Below are 5,913 nucleotides of genomic sequence, written 5' to 3'. Positions count from 1 at the left end.
AAGTCTTTGGGGAAGGGTGGGAGGGGAAAGAGATGGGGAGGCAGATTGAGGCCATATGGTGAGGGAGGGAGCAGGGCAGGAGCAGGGGCTGGGGTGATTGGAGCCAGGCCAGGTGGTGGGACAATTGGAGCCCGGGTGGCTCATCCAGGGGTGCAGGGTGACTCCCACCACGGTGCACACCCCAGCAGAGGTCCCAGGGGGTGCGCATATGCCCCCCAATCTGTGCACAGGGTGGAGGCAGCTGCCACTGTGCGCTGCACTTTGCACCCAGGTGCAGCTGCCACTGCCTCCAGACCTGCGCGACTCCACGTGGTCAAGCTGCCAGGCGGGCAGGGGTCACGGTGCAGCCCAGTGATGGCAGGCACTGGGGCAGCTGCAGCAGGGTGCAAAGCCCAGCACGCAGCAGCAACCACCTCCACCCCATGCACAGATCAGGGGGAACATGCCCCTGGGGCCTCCTCTGGCATGAGCACAGTGGTGGGAGCCCCCCACATCCCTGAACGAGCCGCCTAGGCTCTAGTTGTCACAGTGTCACACTAAGACTTGGTAAGTAAGGAAAATGTATAATTATGTATATTAAGCACTTGATCTCAGCCTTATATAGCATAAATATAAATATAAACTGTTATTTCTACGTTTTCTTTGAGGTAGATCCTGGGTTGCACGTTAATTCGAAAAGTGATCTTGTGCTTAAAAAGGTTGGAGACCACTATCCTAGAGAAAAGTTTTCCGTGTATCACGTGCACCTCGTGCATACATAGCTGTAATCCACTCCCCAATGTGTGCTTCACATCAACCTCTGTGCTTCATCCACAGAGGATACGGTTACACTATTGCTTGCAGACAGGGGGTAACCGTTCTTTAGCTCAAGAGGTAGAGCCTTATGTTCTTAATTGTAAAAGTTTGGGGCTCAGTCCCTCATCATGAAAAAGATAATAGGTGTTATGCAATTACTGCAAGGCCTATGTCTGATCCTTCTCAGATGGAGATCAACAGAGACATTTCAAGGAGACTTGGAGTAGGCTCCTGAATCCATCAGGATCTTCTCCAGCATTAGATGAACACAGTCATTTCGTTTCATCGAATACTGATCTCATAAATACTGACGCCCGCAACCCAGAGTGGTCGAAGATGTTGGTTCGATGTGCTCTTTGCATTATAGACTCAATGGATGAACACATAAGCAATCCTCAAAGCAGACCAGAACCTGGGACTTCCTCTTTCCAGGCAACTGCTCTCATCATTGGGCTATGGATTCATGCTCCTCCTTGCTTGTTTTCTCCCTGGCCTCCTGGGGGATTTCAGTTATGAAATTCAATATCCAGGTTGCAGCCGTACTGGTCTAGAGGAAAAAGGAATCAGAACTCATGGTAGAGGTGATCTCTTTTATTAGACCAACTAGATGTTTGCAAAAAACCTTTTTGTAAACGTCTAGTCTGTCTAATAAAAGAGATCACCTCTACCGCAAGTTATGAAATTATGCATTTGTTCAGTGACCCGACAACATGGAGCACAGTGAGGGCCATCACTGGAAAGATCAGATCCGGTGACTTCACCACAAACGAGTACCAGAAGGTACTGCCTGGGTGCTAAGTGGACCCAGTTTTAGCAGGAAGGATGGGAAATCCACTCCCCATTTCAGCCCTGCCCTACAGCGAAGAGGGGAGAAGCATGGGTTTATATGCCCTCAAACTGAGTTTGGCATGAAACCTGGGCATCTCACTTGCTGGGACGTACTCTAACCACTAGCTTATTGTCTCCAAGGTGGGCACTAGCACCACCACTGCTACTGGTGCCTTTGAACGAAGGGTGCTGTGGCTCTTGTGCTGTGTGCACAACTCCACTCTGTCAGGGTTTGTAAGGCATAATCTGAGCACATATACCAGAGCAGACCCTCAGGAGATGTAAACACCTAAGCTTCTGCTACATCCTGGGCCCAGAGATGCCACCATCTTGTGAGCTGGGTGTCTCAGTGCCTAACTCATGGTGAAGGATTTCCCAAATTAGATGTCCTTGCCCCTCGGTAACTTTACTGGCAAAAATTGAAGCACCCCGGGCATTTATACACATGCTCCAGGAGGGGTGCTTTAATCAGAGTGGCTCTAAGAGTATCTTGTGTAAAATGGTAATGGGGGTGCTTTAACTGAAGCTTGTCAAACAAGCTTTAACTAAAGCAAACCCATCACCATTTTTCACCATGGGGATGCTGATGCACAAGATGATGCAGTCTGCAGTAATTACTGCACTCCAGCAGATTCCAGCGTCTCGTGTATCAGCGTCTCATGTATCCATTAATCCAGTATCTCGTGTATCGATGAATTGAGACTGCTCTAACGCGCTGTAATTACCGCATGTCAGAACAATCCCACTACATGTGTATAGGTGCCCCCAGAGCCTCTCAGGCATCAACATGAACTTAGGCACCTAAATTCTAGCAAAGCACCTTTTTGGATCTGGCTTTAAGTGACTTGCCCAAGGTCACAAAGGTAGAATGTGGCAGAGGAGGGAATTGATCCCAAGTCTGCCATGTCCAGGCTCCCTCCCTAACCAGTGACACATGTTACCTCTCTTTTAGCGACTCTTACAACTCTCACAATTGACTTCGGTGGCTCTGCTGATATAAGTAGGAGTTTCCAGGAGTCAAAGTGGTGACCAGTCAAAATCTGAAGCAATTCCTGGTGAAGAAAAACAGCATGCACCACTGTCTCTCTTCCCCATGCTTCTGCTCCCTGCTGTATACCCAATTACCCATCAAAGCAAGCGCTGTACCACAGTCAGAGACAAGTACCTTCTGGTAGTTGCTTGTGGTGAAGTCACCAGATTTGATCTCTCCAGGGATGGCCCTTGGGGTGAGCCGTCCAACTGTGCTCCATGTTGTCGGGTCACTGAACAAATGCATTATTTCATCATTGAAATCCCTCTTTAGATTAAACCAAGATAGGGTTTCATTAGCACAGAGCTTGTTCCTTCTATCGCCGCCGACCGCTCTGGGGAAAAGACAATTGAACCCTTTTACAGTACAGCAACAGGGGAAAAAAGAAAAAGATGAGAATAAAATAGTCAAGTTATGAAAATTGTTTCCAGAGTAGCCATGACCCTGGCCTATGGCAGGGATTTGATGACTGCTTTCTGTTCAGCCAAATCCCTCCCAACACAATTGCCCAAGGGACACTTTTTCTTTTTAACAGAGAAGGAACTGGGAATGACAGGGTGGAGGACCTTGGCTCATGGTGTCTGCTGCTGTTTCATGATGGATAAAGAAGGTATGAACAATTTTTGTCCAAACAAAGTGTGTGTTTTTCCCTATTTGTATTTTGCATTAGGGAATTTGTGTTTTGTCTAGCCTTGAAGCCTGGAGGGTGACTGAAGAACTGGCAAAATTGAGACACCGTAAGGGATTCAAAACTGAATAACTGTAAAGGGAAACAATTTTTTGGTTAGACTGCATTAAACTCTTGCTTATTTCATTCCAGGATCTAATGAACACCCCGTTAAAAAGAGAAGACAGAAGGGAGAAAAAGGTGATTAGGAACAGTCAGCATGGCTTCACTGGGGGCAAGGCATGCCTGACCAACCTGATTGCCTTCTATGATGAGACAACTGGTTCGGTGGATGCAGGGAGGCAAGAGGATGTGGTGTACCTTGATTTTAGCAAGCCTTTTCATTTTGTCTCCCATAATAGTGTCACGGGCAAGTTAAGGAAGTATGGGCTGGATGAATGGACTCTAAGGGGGATGAAAAACTGGCTGGAGCATCAGGCTCAGAGAGTAGCAATCAATGGCTCAATGTCTAGTTGGCAGCTGGTATCAAGTGGAGTGCCCCAGGGGTCAGTCCTGCGGCCAGTTTTGTTCAATGTTCATCAATACTGGAAGATGGCATAGAGCATACCCACATCAAGTTTGCAGATGACACCAAGCTGGCGGGGAGTAGTTGATATGCTGGAGCGTAGGGCTAGGATTCAGAGTGACCTGGACGAAGTGGAGGATTGGGCCAAAAGGAATCTCATGAGGTTCAACAAGGACAAACACCAAGTCCTGCACTTAGGATGGACAAATCCCATGCACCAGTACAGGCTGGAGGCTGACTGGCTAGGGAGCAGCTCTGCAGAGAAGGTCCTAGAGGTTACAGTGGACAATCAGCTGAATATGAGCCAGCAGTGTGCCCTTGTTGCCAAGAAGGTGAATGGCAACCTGGGCTGCATTGGTAGGTGTGTTGCCAATAGGTCAAGGGAAGTGATTCTTCCCCTCTATTCTGCACTGGTGAGGCCACATCTGGATTACTGTTTTGTTTTGGGCCCCCACTACAGAAAGGATGTGGACAAATCAGAGAGTTTGGTGGAGGGCAACGAAAATGGTTCCAGGGCTGAGGGACATGACTGATGAGGAGAGGCTGAGGGAACTGGGCTTACTGAGTCTAAAGAAGAGGAGACTGATAGGGACTATAATAACCACCTTCAACTACCTGAAGGAGGGTTCAAAAGAGGATGGAGCTGGATTGATCTCAGTGGTGGCAGATGACAACAAGGAGCAATGGTCTCAAGTTGCAACAAGGGAAGTTTAAGTTAGATATTAGAAAAAAATTCTCACAAGAAGAGTAGTAAAACACTGAAACAGGTTACCCAGAGAGGTGGTGGAAACTCTATCCTTTGAGGTTTTCAAGACCCGGCTAGACAAAGCTTTGGCTGGGATGATCTAGTGGGGGAAGGTCTTGCCTTGAGCAGGGCGTTGGACTAGATGTGACCTCCCGAGGTCCCTTCCAACCCTCATTCTATGAACATAAAGGAGACTTATATTAGCTGATCCATGGTCACTGTTCACCATGCCCTGTGATAAATGGAAGCTGAACCAGAGTAGTTTCACCCTGGATGAAACAACTGCTGAATTAGAACAAGTTAGCTTCCACTTACTGTGGGATAGAAAAGACGGATGAAACAGTTATCCTTACCATTTCTAACTCATTATAATTGTCTCGTTTGCCCCATACTCCTGAATTACAGCTGTGCTGCCTCTCTGAACCCAGCGGGGCTGGTATAAATGAGAAAAGAACTTGTCCCAATGGGCTGAAGTTCCTCCCTGCCAGCTTTCATAGGGTTACACTAGGCATACATCAGTCCCATTACACGTTAGTTCAAAGTCACCCACTGATTTCTAATAGACGACGCCATTGATAAAAGCACAGAACGGTCCGGCATGCAGCACAGTTGGTTCTGCTCAGTTTTTGTGGTGGTGGCTGGGGATCTTGCTAGCAAACCTTGAGGCTTCTTGACTTCTCTGCCAGGTCAACTAATCAAATGCTGGTAGATGGGTAAAAACCGTGACATACCTGAGCAGCGAAGGCCAACTTCATCCTGGTCTGGGGAATTCTTCTCCCAGCTCAGGGCTTCTTCCCCAGGATGCTCCCTTGCTTCATAAACTACCACTTCAGCAGGCAGCAGTTGATCCTGGACTATTCATTAAGCATCTGCCTCCAGCTGCCTGCTGATCAGGCTGCAGAGAAGGTTAAATGTCACTGGAGTCTCCCAGCAGCAAGACTGGACCTGCCCTTCTCCAGCTGTATCCGCTGCGCTCCTGGGCACAGGCCAGGCCCAAGATAGAGGATCTGAGAGGATGGAAAAGGAAATTCTGTGCATTCCTCCTCCACAGTGCACATGCCAAGGGAAATGCAGTGATGAGCAGCAGGGCTGGGGCTTTTGTCTTGAGCTCAATACTATATATAACAATAACAAGGGGTTCAGTGAGAGGCTATCGAGTTGCCTCCAAATAATCCATACAGCCCTGAGTTATAAAATCACTCACCAGGCAGCCTAGTGAGACAGGTGAAATATGAGGACAAGCTGGAGTCCAAGGCACACCCTACAGTGACTGAATTCTGGCTTAGGAAAAGCACCTGCCCATTCCCCGAAATGTTCAGAGC

General features: G+C 48.1%; 1 long non-coding RNA gene across 2 annotated transcripts; it reads right to left on the bottom strand.

Moving 5' to 3' along the window:
* Positions 1-45: 45 nt before the first annotated feature.
* On the bottom strand, positions 46-5,626 carry LOC112550941. Of its 2 annotated transcripts, none has more exons than XR_003095029.1 (3): positions 5,323-5,626; positions 2,789-2,987; positions 46-1,342 (listed from the first exon to the last, which is right to left on the bottom strand). It is a non-coding gene; the product is annotated as an uncharacterized LOC112550941 (long non-coding RNA). The 2 variants fall into 2 exon arrangements; XR_003095028.1 differs by lacking the exon at positions 46-1,342 and adding an exon at positions 1,470-2,675.
* Between the last annotated feature and the right edge of the window lie 287 nt (positions 5,627-5,913).

Source organism: Alligator sinensis, unplaced genomic scaffold (genome assembly GCF_000455745.1).
Source record: "Alligator sinensis unplaced genomic scaffold, ASM45574v1 scaffold857_2, whole genome shotgun sequence".
Lineage (NCBI taxonomy): Eukaryota > Metazoa > Chordata > Crocodylia > Alligatoridae > Alligator > Alligator sinensis.
The sequence above is the reverse complement of the archived record's forward strand: the minus strand, read 5'-3'. Positions and strand labels throughout refer to the sequence as shown.